Source organism: Labeo rohita, chromosome 24 (genome assembly GCF_022985175.1).
Source record: "Labeo rohita strain BAU-BD-2019 chromosome 24, IGBB_LRoh.1.0, whole genome shotgun sequence".
NCBI lineage: Eukaryota > Metazoa > Chordata > Actinopteri > Cypriniformes > Cyprinidae > Labeo > Labeo rohita.
The window spans coordinates 24,913,171-24,928,765 of NC_066892.1; the positions used below are offsets into that span (position 1 = coordinate 24,913,171).

At 43.1% G+C, this 15,595-nt stretch overlaps 1 long non-coding RNA gene across 1 annotated transcript; it reads left to right on the forward strand.

Moving 5' to 3' along the window:
• The first annotated feature begins 629 nt into the window (after window positions 1–629).
• On the forward strand, window positions 630–4,968 carry LOC127155903 (uncharacterized). The gene is made up of 3 exons (XR_007825659.1): window positions 630–803; window positions 4,571–4,701; window positions 4,784–4,968. It is a non-coding gene; the product is annotated as an uncharacterized LOC127155903 (long non-coding RNA).
• Window positions 4,969–15,595: the final 10,627 nt, after the last annotated feature.

Here is a 15,595-nt window from a genome sequence, read left to right on the forward strand (position 1 = left end):
TTAATGATTAGACCACTTCCGTCCCATGTGCTTTGATAATTGGAGGCAAAGTGCTTATTAAATGTTTAAAAGGCTGTTAAGAATCAGGTGCAATTGTTTCACAAGTTGCCTCTCAACATGGTAGCCAAGTGTATAATTTCTTAAAGTATTCTGCAATGCAGCATTACCAAAAGCAACCTTGCACAATTAAATGTATGCACAGACCATACAAAGATCTTTGAAGTAAATGCTGTTGCACACCAGAAACACTCTTAGCAGGAGGAGGGTACTTGTAGAGAAATCACAGTGCTCAATAGTTTGTGAGTGCATGTTGATGATTATGTATTTTATTTACATTTTTTTTTTAATTTCTATCATGACAATTCTCTGAATATTTTAGCATGGTAATGGATATGACAATGTTAATGTATTTGGTCTTGGCAGAATAGATCTGCTATGCTGCTGAATTGTTGCTGTTGTTGTAGATCAGGGGTGCCCAACCCTGTTCCTGGAGAACTACCTTCCTGCAGAGTTTAGTTCCAACCCTGATCAAACACACCTGTCTGTAATTATCAAGTGCTCCTTCAGATCTTAATTAGTTGGTTCAGGTTGGTTCATGCTCTAGTGAATGCTATCCAGCCTTTTAAATGCAGATGGGAATTTCCCTTAGACAAAGATGTTCTAAGGGCAGAAAGGAAAATGATTGGTTGACAGATTCAACCAATGAAATTGAAGCAGAGGCGGGGTCAGGAAATTTGGACTTGTGGAGGGAATACTTCAGACAGAAACGTTATTAGCGCTTCGTGGGAGGCATTTGTTGCAAGGTAAGTGAATTTACCATGTATTTTATATAAAAAAATATTAATAAATCAACATAACTATAACGTTTACTGAGATAATTAGCCGGCAAAGACGCACAGAACAAGTAATCATCGACTGCATATCATATCATATGCATTTTAATTCAACTGCTTTATCAGTCGATCGCACCAAAGTTGCTTATGGGGTAGATTGAGTAAAACATGCTTTTCCAATGCTACCGCGCTGTCTGTGATACCGATATGAGCGACAACAGAACTCGTTCAAATCTCCGTGACATTTCATTAGTCAGTTAGCGCTATAGCATTAACATTAGCGCTGCTCTCAGGGCAGGAGTACTCAATAGGTTAGTATTACCATTATTTTTAGTGTACTATGCGCTGCTCTCAGGGCAGGAGTAAGAATAACAGTACTAAACTGAATTATGCGCTGCTCTTGGGTCAGGAGTACTCAATAGGTTTGTATTACTGTTATTTTTATCAAACTATGCGCTGCTCTCAGTGTCATGATCGGGGCTGTGGGTCTCCCCTCAGCCTCTCGAGGTCGCTGTTCCCCTTGCACTGCACTCCCCTGATTGTTCACGTCTGTCTTGTCATTTGCACTGATTACGCTCACAGCTGTTCACACTCTGGACTATTGTATAAGAACTCTCACTTCTCACTCCTGTTCAGGTCTGCATTGTCTTTTGTCTATGGTCTTCGTGTGTGTTTCGGTTCGGTTTGGTTTTGATCTGTGTTTCCAGTTTTGTTGTGCCGTGTTGGCCTTTTGGTTTATGTTTATTTGTGTTTTGTTTTATTAAAATTGTCCCTTCCCTGCATTTTGGACCCTCACCCCTTTTCTCTAGTACATCCAACGTGACAGAATGCAGACCTCCAAGATGGGTCCAGCGGGGAGGATTTTTTTCGGGGAGGCGAAGCTTCCCCGTTTGGCGACGGCGGACGCGCGTTTGGGGGCGGCGACCACCCGCTCTGTTCCCGACACGGCGGGAATGTCCTTTGAGGCGGCGTCGGCCGCCCGTTTCGAGCTCATCTACGCCTGTCTGGCGGGGATGGACGCCTGTAAAGCCGAGGCTGCGCAGATGCGGCCCTGCTTTCTGGCGGAGGCGGAGACGCTCTTCCTCGGGCAGGCGGCGGCGACCGCTCTCTCTGTTCCTGACGCGGCGGTGACCGCGCTCTCTGTTCCGGACGCGGCGGCGACCGCTCTCTCTGTTCCTGACGCGGCGGCGACCGCGCTCTCTGTTCCTGACGCGGCGGCGACCGCGCTCTCTGTTCCGGACGCGGCGGCGACCGCTCTCTCTGTTCCGGACGCGGCGGCGACCGCTCTCTCTGTTCCTGACGCGGCGGCGACCGCTCTCTCTGTTCCTGACGCGGCGGCGACCGCGCTCTCTGTTCCGGACGCGGCGGCGACCGCTCTCTCTGTTCCTGACGCGGCGGCGACCGCGCTCTCTGTTCCGGACGCGGCGGCGACCGCTCTCTCTGTTCCTGACGCGGCGGCGACCGCGCTCTCTGTTCCGGACGCGGCGGCGACCGCTCTCTCTGTTCCTGACGCGGCGGCGACCGCGCTCTCTGTTCCGGACGCGGCGGCGACCGCTATCTCCTGTCCGGACGCGGCGGCGACCGCTCTCTCTTCCTGACGCGGCGGCGACCGCGCTCTCTGTTCCGGACGCGGCGGCGACCTCTCTCTGTTCCGGACGTGGCGGTGACCGCTCTCTCTGTTCCGGACGCGGCGGTGACCGCGCTCTCTGTTCCGGACGTGGCGGTGACCGCGCTCTCTGTTCCGGACGCGGCGGCGACCGCGCTCTCTGTTCCGGACGCGGCGGCGACCGCTCTCTCTGTTCTGTTCCTGACGCGGCGGCGACCGCGCTCTCTGTTCCGGACGCGGCGGCGACCGCTATCTCCTGTCCGGACGCGGCGGCGACCGCTCTCTCTGTTCCTGACGCGGCGGCGACCGCGCTCTCTGTTCCGGACGCGGCGGCGACCGCTCTCTCTGTTCCGGACGTGGCGGTGACCGCTCTCTCTGTTCCGGACGCGGCGGTGACCGCTCTCTCTGTTCCGGACGTGGCGGCGACCGCTCTCTCTGTTCCGGACGCGGCGGCGACCGCGCTCTCTGTTCCGGACGCGGCGGCGACCGCTATCTCCTGTCCGGACGCGGCGGCGACCGCTCTCTCTGTTCCGGACGTGGCGGTGACCGCTCTCTCTGTTCCAGACGCGGCGGTGACCGCTCTCTCTGTTCCTGACGCGGCGGTGGCCGCTCTCTCTGTTCCAGACGCGGCGGTGACCGCTCTCTCTGTTCCTGACGCGGCGGTGACCGCGCTCTCTGTTCCGGACGCGGCGGCGACCGCTATCTCTGTTTCTGACGCGGCGGCGACCGCTATCTCTGTTCCTGATGCGGCGGCGACCGCTATCTCCGTTCCTGACGCGGAGGCGGCTGCGCTCTCTGTTCCTGACGCGGAGGCGGCTGCGCTCTCTGTTCCTGACGCGGCCCTCACCGTGCCTTCTGTTCCGGACGCGGCGGTGACCGCTCTCTCTGTTCCGGACGCGGCGGTGACCGCTCTCTCTGTTCCTGACGCGGCGGTGACTGCGCTGCACGGGCCTGGCCCGCCGTCCCTCCCCCTGAGTTGCCTTCCTCCGTACCTCCTCCCTCCAGACTTTGGGAACGTCTGGAAGCCGTTCCGTAGGGAGGGGGTACTGTCATGATCGGGGCTGTGGGTCTCCCCTCAGCCTCTCGAGGTCGCTGTTCCCCTTGCACTGCACTCCCCTGATTGTTCACGTCTGTCTTGTCATTTGCACTGATTACGCTCACAGCTGTTCACACTCTGGATTATTGTATAAGAACTCTCACTTCTCACTCCTGTTCAGGTCTGCATTGTCTTTTGTCTATGGTCTTCGTGTGTGTTTCGGTTCGGTTTGGTTTTGATCTGTGTTTCCAGTTTTGTTGTGCCGTGTTGGCCTTTTGGTTTATGTTTATTTGTGTTTTGTTTTATTAAAATTGTCCCTTCCCTGCATTTTGGACCCTCACCCCTTTTCTCTAGTACATCCAACGTGACACTCAGGGCAGGAGTAAAAATAACAGTACTAAACTGAATTATGCGCTGCTCTTGGGGCAGGAGTACTCAATAGGTTCGTATTACTGTTATTTTTACTAAACCATGCGCTGCTCTCAGGGCAGGAGTAAAAATAACAGTATTAAACTGAATTATGCGCTGCTCTTGGGGCAGGAGTACTCAATAGGTTCGTATTACTGTTATTTGTCATGTACTATGCACTACGCACATCAAAGTATTTCTGTATGACTATAGGCCTGTCATTGACTCTTTCATGTAGTTTTTCTTCTCTTTGCAGAAAAACTTCTTGGAAAAAGCAGAAGTCGTCACTGGTCCATACTTGGAGAAAGGGAATCTCTGGACTTTCTTTGTAAGTTCATCTAGTTTTAGTTGAGAATCTTTTTTTTTTTTTTTAAGTGCCCATATTAAGTGTCAGAAACTCCAGTCTCACTTCCTGTTACCAATTACCTTAGGTTTTTTTTTTTTTTGCATAATTCCAGTTTATGGACTTCATTAGCTCTCCCTCAAACGTCTACTCTGATCTGCCCTCAATCATTGTGGTTGTAGCTGAGGCCAAACAGAGTATAGTAGGCTCTAGGAATGGTAGGGTTTAAGGATGTATTACATGTCCTTAAGAAATTGTCAATTTTGAGGGAGTTGTAAGTGATTTTTATCTTTAATCTTATGATTTTGCTAGTAATTCTGTTTGTTTACATTGCTATATTTCAGATGCTGTGCAGTGAGATGGTCAGTGATGTAGTGTTCCTGGCATGGAAGTTTCTTGCACAAAAGAAAGTGGTCCAGAAAATATATGAAAATGAGGATGTTCATGATTCAATATCCCATACTAAATAGTTTAGGTAAAATTCTTTTTTTTTTCCCTTTCTTTCTTTTATTATGACTGTCGGTGTAAACTGAAACAAAATTCTTTATGCATTTCAGTTGCAGGAAGACCTTACAAAGATTTCTGGAGACTGAGAGACTGAGAGACTGGCTTTGAGAAGATATTTGGAAAAGCAACCTCTGACTTTGGGCTTGGTTTAAAGGGAGCCTGTTCAAATTTGTTGACTCATGTCTAAAATAAAAATAAAAAATACAAAAATAAAACACTTAAAAACCTCTAGGAATGATGAGAAGCCCTATTCGGACAGTAGGAACATATTTAAAAATTGATGTACATGGCACCTCAGTGATAAAACTCATGGATTTGATTTATTCACAGTGTCTTCATATGAACCCAGGAATGCACTGCTCATATGGCCTGTCACATAGTTGTCTGCTATACATTAAATGTCACATGCTTGGATTAAGAATAAATTTAAATTTAATAATACGTTATTTATTTAAATCTCAGGTTCAAAAAGAGACCCACTATAGCTGAAATGGTTTTCTTAAATTTTATCTCTCAAAATGATAGGTGTCATGAGAAATGTGAAGATTAGCAGAAATAAGTTGCATGCAACCTCTTCCATGTTGTAGCAAAGTCAGATTGCAGAGGACTCATTTAGGACATTTAGGGATGTAGAGGTCGTCTCTAGCTGCTGATCCATCATCTGGTGACCTTGGAATAAGAAAGAAACAGACTAATATTAGTGTAGATGCCATTCTTCTTACGATGCAATGAGTACATCAGGTGTTATGAAAATTATTCCTAGTTCCGGTTGACCTAATTAATGCAGCCTAACCATCCTTTAATGGACTTGAATTATAGAAATGTGTTAATGTGTTGTGTTGGCTGGGTTAATGAGATGGGTCTTTAATCTAGATTTAAACTGACAGAGTGTGTCTGCCTCCTGAACAGTGTTAGCTAGATTGCTCCAGAATGTGGGCGCTAAATAAGAAAATGATCTGCCGCCACAGTTGATTTTGATATTTTGGGTATTTTCAAAATTTAGAGAATGCAGTGGACATGAGGGACTATAATGACAAGGCTGCTTGGTTTATATTTTTATGTATGTAATTGTAGGCCTATATTTTAAAATTGTATTGCATACCTATTACTGCCATAATAATGACTAATTTAAAATGTTTAAGTACTTTTCTTGTCTTTTTGTTCTTAACAGCTCCTACCCGCTGTGCTATTTTTGTTGTCATTCATTTTGAATCGATTTCTTCGACCACACAACCTTGGTGTCTAAAAAACAGCATGTAGTTTGGCTGAGAATTTTTACGAGGGTGGTGGGAGAAAAACACCAACATTCTGGATTCGGATGGCCCTGTAAATGTTGAAATTTGTTTGCGTCCCCATGATTAACAGTTACCGACTGAATCTGGCTATTATGTGCTTTTATCAGGTGGAACCAAACTTACACCATTTTTCATACATCTCCATTTTTGCACCATTTTGGACTCAGCATTATCAGATCTTCAGTGTTAGCTCCTTTGATCTGTCCAGATTTTGCAACTCCTCCAGGTAACTGAAGAATAAAATAAAAGATCAATCAATCATACAGAAATTGTCTACTGTTTTATAAATATAATGATAATGTAATACAGACCAACTGAGTACTCCTGCCCCGAGAGCAGCGTATAATTCAGTTTAGTACTGTTAGTTTTACTCCCGCCCTGAGAGCAGCACATAGTACACTAAACATAATGGTAATACTAACATACTGAGTACTCCTGCCCCGAGAGCAGCACATAATTCAGTTTAGTACTGTTAGTTTTACTCCTGCCCTGAGAGCAGCACATAGTACACTAAACATAATGGTAATACTAACATACTGAGTACTCCTGCCCCGAGAGCAGCGCATAATTCAGTTTACTACTGTTAGTTTTACTCCTGCCCTGAGAGCGGCCCATAGTACACTAAAAATAACAGTAATACTAACCTATTGAGTACTCCTGCCCCAAGAGCAGCGCATAATTCAGTTTAGTACTGTTAGTTTTACTCCTGCCCTGAGAGCGGCGCATAGTACACTAAAAATAATGGTAATACTAACCTATTGAGTACTCCTGACCTGAGAGCAGCGCATTGTACACTAAAAATAATGGTAATACTAACCTGTTGAGTACTCCTGCCCTGAGAGCAGCACATAATTCAGTTTAGTACTGTTATTTTTACTCCTGCCCTGAGAGCAGCGCATAGTTTGATAAAAATAACAGTAATACAAACCTATTCAGTACTCCTGACCCAAGAGCAGCGCATGATTCAGTTTAGTACTGTTATTCTTACTCCTGCCCTGAGAGCAGCGCATAGTACACTAAAAATAATGGTAATACTAACCTATTGAGAACTCCTGCTCCGAGGGCAGCGCATAATTCACTTTAGTACTGTTATTTTTACTCCTGCCCTGAGAGCAGCGCTAATGTTAATGCTAGCGCTAACTGACTAATGAAATGTCACGGAGATTTGAACGAGTTCTGTTGTCGCTCATATCGGTATCACAGACAGCGCGGTAGCATTGGAAAAGCATGTTTTACTCAATCTACCCCATAAGCAACTTTGGTGCGATCGACTGATAAAGCAGTTGAATTAAAATGCATATGATATGATATGCAGTCGATGATTACTTGTTCTGTGCGTCTTTGCCGGCTAATTATCTCAGTAAACGTTATAGTTATGTTGATTTATTAATATTTTTTTTTATATAGAATACATGGTAAATTCACTTACCTTGCAACAAATGCCTCCCACGAAGCGCTAATAACGTTTCTGTCTGAAGTGTTCCCTCCTCAAGTCCAAATTTCCTGACCCTGCCTCTGCTTCAATTTCATTGGTTGAATCTGTCAACCAATCATTTTCTTTTCTGCCCTTAGAACATCTTTGTCTAAGGGAAATTCCCATCTGCCTTTTAAATGTAATGCGGCAAGCTCATTGGCTGCGTATGTAACATAAACATCAGCTTGTGCCAAGTAGTTTACCATTGTGAATATCATAAGTTTGCGTTAAGGACCCGTCAGCCTGTACTCTCTAGAGTTTCATGGCCAGGGCCCATTCTCCTGACATGCCCGAGTCAACGAATGTGCTTCTCACTAAGTATGGCAGACATGCCTCTCATGTTGGCACATTCCAGAACCTCTTTGTTAGGTACTTTGTCCTGCTACTGGATGTGCAGAATATGCTGCAGGCACCTCAGATGAAAAATGTTGAGTTTCTTCTCATGTCTCACATGAGTGGTCCATGTCTTACTACTATAAAGGAGTGTGCTAAGTACGTAGGCCTTTCAGAGCTTGGTTTTCACTGTGAGGTTGGTGTTATTCCAGACCCTCAGGTTCAATCTTGCCATGACAGCTGCTGCATTGGCGATCCTAATTTTTATCTGCATAATGATGGAAAGAGAGCTGGAGATAAAAAATGGTGAAGTTCTCAACAGCTTCCAGGTTGTACCCATCAATGGCGATGGTTGGAGGGGAGTCTTTTTCCTGGGCCATGACTTTGGTTTTCTTCAGGCTGATAGTCAGTCCAAACTCCTTGCAGGCATAGGAGAAGCGACTGAAAAGCTGCTGCAAGTCATCTTCACTATGGGACGTCAAGGCTTCGTCATCAGCAAAGAGCATCTCACGTATGAGTACGCGGATATGAGCGATGTTGAATAGCTTGTCATCAGCCCTGGTGTGGATATAAATTTACTCGCTGCAGTCCTTAAAGACATACTGTTGGAGCACGGAGAAGAAGATGCTAAAGAGCGTTGGCATGAGGACACAACCTTGTTTGACTCTGCTGCTGATGAGGAAGGATTCAGATGTTGCGCCATTGAAACAAACCGTGCTGCGCATGTTATCATGCAGTTGTGGAGAGCAGCTGATCTTCTGCAGAAACCTGAATAGACGGCTTCTGCTAACCAGATCGAACGCCTTTGTAAGGTCAATGAAAGCAATGTAGAATGCCATCTGCTGCTCTACACTTCTCTTGCAGCTGGCGTAGTGAGAAGATCATGTCTACAGTTGACCGGCCGGCTCTGAAACCACACTGGGATTCTGGGTAGATGTGGGAGACTAGAGTCTGCAGGCGCACCAGGGTGACACGGGCGAATGCCTTGCCAACAATATTAAGAAGGGAGATGCCCCAGTAGTTGTTGCAATCACTGTGACCTTCTTTGTTCTTGTACACAGTGACGATGTTAGCATCATGCATGTCCTGGTGGATGTGGCCCTGATCGTAGCATTGGCATAGGAGTTCATGCAGGGGCTGAATCAGCACAGGTTTGCCATTTTTCAAGGCTTCTGGCGGGATGTCGTCACTCTCAGGAGCCTTCCCACAAGCGAGGCAGTCAAAGGCTTTACTGAACTCTTCCAGCCCTGTTGAAACTTCCAGCATAAGCTGGTTAGGTATGTTTTGAAGCATGGCTGCTGGTTTGAGCTGGTTTAAGATGGTCCTTAGCTGGTCTTGAGCTGGTTTAAGCTTATGTGCTGGTCCTAAGCAACTAGCTCCTGCTTAGGACCAGCACATAGCCAGCACGTGACCAGCTTAAACCAGCTCAAACCAGCAGCCATGCTTCAAAACATACCTAACCAGCATATGCTGGATTTTTCAACAGGGAGAGTAGGTGGAGTGTCCAGTTCTTCCATGACTGGTAGACCTGGGATGGCTACCAAGGCGGTATTAGTGACAATGTTCTGAGTTTCATATAGTTCAAGATAACTCAGCTGCAACTGCTTCTTTTGATCTGTGATGACTTTGCCTGTCTTGGACTTAAGTGGAGCAATCTTGGTGATTTTGGGGCCAATAGCCTTCTTTATGCCTTCGTACGTGCCCCTTGCGTCTGTATGCTGCTGCAGAGCCAACCAATATGTGTTGGAGCAGTGGCAGGTGGTTTGGTGGCCATTTTCTTCTGGTTGTCCTGAGTGCGTCCAGTGTACTAGGCCAGGGCGATGCCTTGTAAGCCAGAAGGCTAACTGTGGAGGAGGACACTATCACGCCTGGTGATGATAAGGTCTAGCTGGTGCCAGTGGCAGGACTGTGGGTGCTTCCAAGACATTAGATGAATCTTCTTGCATTGAAGAAAGTGTTTGTCACACAGAGGCCATGTAAGCAACACATCTCCAGAAGACACTAACCGTTCTCATTGATCTTACCCCTACTGAGAAAACCTAGGCAGGTAGGCCAGGCTATGTCAGTGTTCAGTCGAGAGAGTTCCCTGTCGATGACGGCAGTCTTGCGTGCTGGGTCAGCAGTAAAACCAGGGCATAAGGTCTTTCTTCATAGAGTATTTTTGCCTGGTCCAGAAGATGTGGCCTGCTTGTTGAGATAGTTCTCTAAGCTCCACACACCCAGTGAAGCAGGCAGGCCATGGCGGGACACCACCTTACTGGCTGGGAGCTGCCTAGCGAGATGCGATGATCTCTCCCACCGTTGGAAGTGGGCCCTGGCAATCGTTTCTTACGCCAGTCAGATGAGTCTAACGCCGATAACTGCCACATCCCGTGGAACCTTAAGGCATCGCTGGAGTGTCCTCTCCAATGGAGTCACAAGGCCTGGGCAGGGTAATATGGAGAATCAGCTGTTGCCTTTGCAGCAGACTCCTCCTCTCCTCGCAGCTGGTGTATCCAAGGGAAGGACAGAAATCGATACAGCTAGGCACCAGGAGCGTCACAGAAGTTGCCAGAATGACACTGAATACACTGTCAGACTGCCTTGAGGGATTCCGTCTCCAGATTTGATGTCAGGGTTTATTCTCCTAGCCTTTCCTACGGATGGGTATAGCCACAAGGCAGTGGAGGTTTAAAACCAAAGTTTACCTTCTCCTAGATGAGCAGCAATCCAAGGATAACGAGCCCCATCTGCTGCATTTTCTGCAGATGAACGATGATGATACCAGCTGAGGCTGCAGTTGCTTTTCCTTCCTCTTGGCTCTCTTTGAGGCAAGGTTTTTATGATAGTGAAATGCCAGGTGGAGCGATCTTCTGCATGGTTCTCCCACTTGCCGATGTTGATATCAGACAACTTTATGTCTTTCTTATAGATATCTTTGTAGTGCAGTCGTGGAAGCCTGTTTCGGCCACTAAATATAAGGTAATTGTGACTTTTTATTTCACATTTCTAACTTTTTTCTTGCGATTGTGAGATATCGTGCATCTCTGACTTTTCTCAGAATTTCAAGTTTTATAAAGTCAGTATTGTGAGATAAACTCACAATTTAGAAAAAAAAAGTCTGACTTGTGACATAAAAAGTAGCAAATGCTTTTTTTTTTTTTTTTTTTTTTTTTTTAATTTAGTGGTGGAAACAAGCTTCCATAGTAATCAAGATCCGGCACGTTTTTTTGCTTGGGTGAGCGATCTGCGGACAGCTTTTCTTGCGCATGAAGTTCCTCGTGCCAACAAACCAATGAGGACGCGCAACAATTATGACGATTCATAGCAACAGAGAAAGATTCACTCACCTGAAACCCTTTGTAACTGGAACAGATTTGTGGAAAATTACTGTTTAAAATTTACAGACTGTTACAAACAATTATCAGTTACTTTACGCTTCAAATGGCAAAGGAATTTATATTGCTGATCTTAATTAGCCCCTGCTGTATTGCAATTTTTTATTATACAGTCAAGGACCAACAGTTGATCAATCATTAGGTCCCTTTCTCCTCTGCTGTCTTAGGAAAGGCCGTATTGATTGTCACACTTGGGAAATTTCAGCTTGCTCCAATGGAAAAGAACTTCGGTAGGCCTTTCTAAGCTCCTCTAAATAATTTGGCTGTCTTCATTATTGCTGCTTATTGTGTCCCGTTGGGGGCTAGAAATCAATCAGGAGCTGTAGAGGTCTGCTTATTATCAGTCAATACTATGCCTTACAGCACCACTTTCTTAGCTTGATCTCAACAGAGGCAATTTAACAGCTGCACAGCATGAGTAAGAGAGAAAGAAACAAATTCCTGGAAAGGAACATTCTTGTTCTTGTTGGTTGGCACCACTTTGCTACAACTTTTTTTTTTTCAGCAAAGTCATATAAATTAATATTTGTTGTATTTGAAATATACATGTATTTAGTATGACCACTTCCACAGCGCCATAAGGTTTGATGTAGGCAGCAGGTTTCACTTTGTGTTTTATGCAAGACTGCAACCATTTTTTTTTTTTTTCAACGCTAGTCAAACTGTTTTTTGCATTATACCCAAAGCAGAAAGTGATGAAGAAGAGGAAAAAAATACACGTTACTTTTGCTGACCCAGAATCATTGCTTCTTTCATCTCACAAGCCCTGAGGTTTCAGTGCGGCAGAACTCTGGGAGAAAAGTTGACATTTGGGTCAGATCCAATGACTCACACGTTTCCCTCTGCCACTCTTCTATCTCTACCTTCCCCAAATCTCATTTCACGTCTTCTCCCCCTCTTGCTTTTCAAAATCAAACCTCACACTGGAGGTTCCTGCCATGAACTTCCTCACTGGGGACACTGTTACCTGCATGAATGAGCAGCCTCTGTGTTTTTGTGCTGGAGCTCCACACAGGAAAATGGGTGAAAACAAAGCAGTAAAATAGCATTTCAGGGTGATCACTTAACCAAATGTATGGAAATGTATGAGTGCTTAAATTACACTTTACATACAAATACCTCCATTAGTATTCAATCATGTTGGCATTTATCCCCAGTGCCTCCTAAAGCAGATGTTCTTCGTTTAGTGTTTTAAACAGTGACATTTTGCCTGAAATTTAGTGTTTATTCTAATGTCACATGCATCCAGCTTTCCTAGTTTAATGGCGAACATCTTTTTGAATCAACATACATAAAGTGATAATTTTTCAGTTAAATAAATATTATCTGAACAGACTCACAAATTGTACCCCAAGTGGGTATATGGTTATTTTAATGTTTGACAACATAATTATATTAATTTGCAGCATGATGCCTAATTGGTCTTTTATAAGAGAAATGAAAGATAATTCAGGTCTCAGATTGTATTGCACTAAACTACACAGTACCAAATATTTTACTGCAAACACATATTTATAACATCACAATAATTCACAAGTAATCCACATGACTTCAGTTAAAAAATTCACATCTTGGGAAGTGAAATGTCGTGTTTGTAATAAACAAATCCTTCAAGATAACTTCAAATTAACATTTTGTGCATAATTTTGCATTCTACGATGTAACTCTGTCAACTCTGAATCAGGAAATAAATATGCACAGATGAGTTTTGGCATATTGGTTAAATGCTGTTTAAGTATTAGCCATATTATAACATGGCAGATAAATTTACTCAAAAATAAGAGTTTAATTGGATGCATTGCCTTTAACATCAACAGCAAAAGATGCCCTTCTGAAAGCATTTTCTTCTTTGCACAGGCCTAATAAACCGAGTATTTTGTTATACTAACTATGCATGATTATATTGTTAGTTGCATTTTACTATTTACATTTAGCATTTAGCTATTATCAGAATATAGCCTACTGTGACCCAAATTTAAGATGCGACTCAACAGCTAAGCACCATTGGACTAAACAATATGTAATGTAACATAATGGCCTTCATCTCTGTCTCTTCTCCTCATCGTGAAATTATGCTTAACGTCCTGCCTCATTATGCACGAAAAGTGAAGCTGCATGAAAATAAACACTTTTCTGTACTCTCATTACGCTCTTATGAAATACAAAGCTGCATAACAAGGCAATACTTTCTTTCCTCCACTCCACTGTTAATGATCAGTTTCTTTCATTATTAGTTGTTTAAATCATGCAGCTTCACATTTCACCAATCAGCATTCTTTATTCATCAAACAAGTCTGAGCAAACTGTTGACAATCATTTTGTGGTGAACTATTTCACTATTTGTAACAAAACCACTGCTTAAAAATGTTTTAGGCATAATGCTTTCCTCACAAACTCCTTGTCCTTTATTGATTTTGTTTGATTAAATTCTGCCAGAATTTGATAGATGTGGCTATAAAACAACAGCAGTGGAAAATGGTTGTCACTTTGGTCTACACTTAAATTAAATTAAATAATACATCCTACTTCAATATTTAGTTTGTAAAGTTGTCAAATAGTGTGAAAGGAATTTGAAAGAGTTTTGTTGTATGTCATGTCACAAAAGGGAGCATTCAAAGTGTCACTGATTATGTATGGACTAAAATAGACATGAACTGCATGTTGGATTGGATGATTATTTCCATCTATTCTGTGTTTCTCATTTGCTTGGCATGGAGATGACTGAAGGCATCTAACAACTGTAAGATCGCCAAGGAAAACAAAGCCTAATCAAAATAATACAGCCACTGAATGAACTTCAGCTGGAAAGTCAGCTGGCAGAAACATGGGGAAAAAAAAAAAAAAATCATTATTATGGGATCACACAAATCAGTATCATCTTTACCAGAAAGCTGATTGTGGTTTTCACTTATGTAAGCGCAGTGGCTGATGCACAGATGTAATTGCAGGCAGCTGTAGTGTGTCACCCTGACAGCCCTGTGTAATTATACAAAAATGACAAATCATCTTAACAAGAGCATTTCTGCACCCAGCACAACGGTATGCTGTGCAACAGTAAGTCACATGTGCATATGTGCCATTTTTAAAACGCAGTAAGCTTATGAGAATTTGTAGTGAATAAAATGTGTGAGCACATAGGAAATAATAATAATTCTGGTATATATTGTTTATTTGGATTTAGTCATTAATTTGCATTACTCTTAATAAGAGATGCTGTCAAAATGAAATACTGTTCACACACTTTGTAAGTCTGTTATCTAAACATTTTCAAATGAAACAGGATCATGAAATGTCTGAATAAAGTCAGGTGGTTTTAATTAGTTTTAATAGAAATACATACATATATTATAAACTGCAAACTGTGACAGTAAAGAACTCTATCATCTCTGTAGTTTTAATCATGACTTAATATTTTAATGCTTTTCAGCATAAGAGGCAACACCAAACATTTTAATACAATTTATGACTAATGTCATTTTAGCATTATTTAATAAAATACTTTGGCACAATACTTTACCTGAGCTCAGGCTTTTCACAGCTTGTGAACACAGTCAAATTGGATTGTTTTTTTTTTTTTTTCTCTCTGGCAAAGATCTTATTTTATCCCTGTGCTACATCCATTTCAGTACAGAAGCTGATATAAAATCCTGGATTAGTCTTTTGTACTGCACACTATACATTCTATAGTGAACATTTTAACAGATGCTTACAAAAGCAACAATTGCAGTGTATGTTGCAATAAACCAGAACTAGACACAAACAATAAAAACTAAAATAAACATCAAACAAATGGATTTAGCGTCTTGCTAGGGACTTGGTAGGTCTCATGGTGCTTGCTAGAAAGTTGCTTACTGATCCAAAGGGCCAAGTATCTCTTACAATATAATTCTGCAGGATTTTTGCCAATTTTGTCATACACCAGACAATAAACAACCAATCCTTGCACACCTGAAGACAATGGGTAGGTGCGTAGGAGACAAAGACAAAAAGCGGTCAAAACCAAAACCAAAAAAAAAAAAAAAAAGAAAAATCCTGCACACTACCAATACTTTCAAAAGCATATATATATATATATAGGGAGTTTAAATTGTAATTCCAAAAACACTGAAAAGTAATAGCACAAATGCAGCAAGAACCACTAATAAATTCCTCATATTACTGCTACTTAAAAAAAAAGATGCAGGATATACTGGGACTAATATTCATCTTTTTGCATGGTACACACTTACAGTTTTTCTCAACTGGTTTCACAAATTTTTCAAAACAGTCTTAACATTCTCAAAACTGTAAGTGCAAATGTCACAAGTGTTTACTGAAACACCAGAACTCTATTAGATGTTTGCAAAGTGTAATAACTCACCCAAAATATTTAATTCACACTTC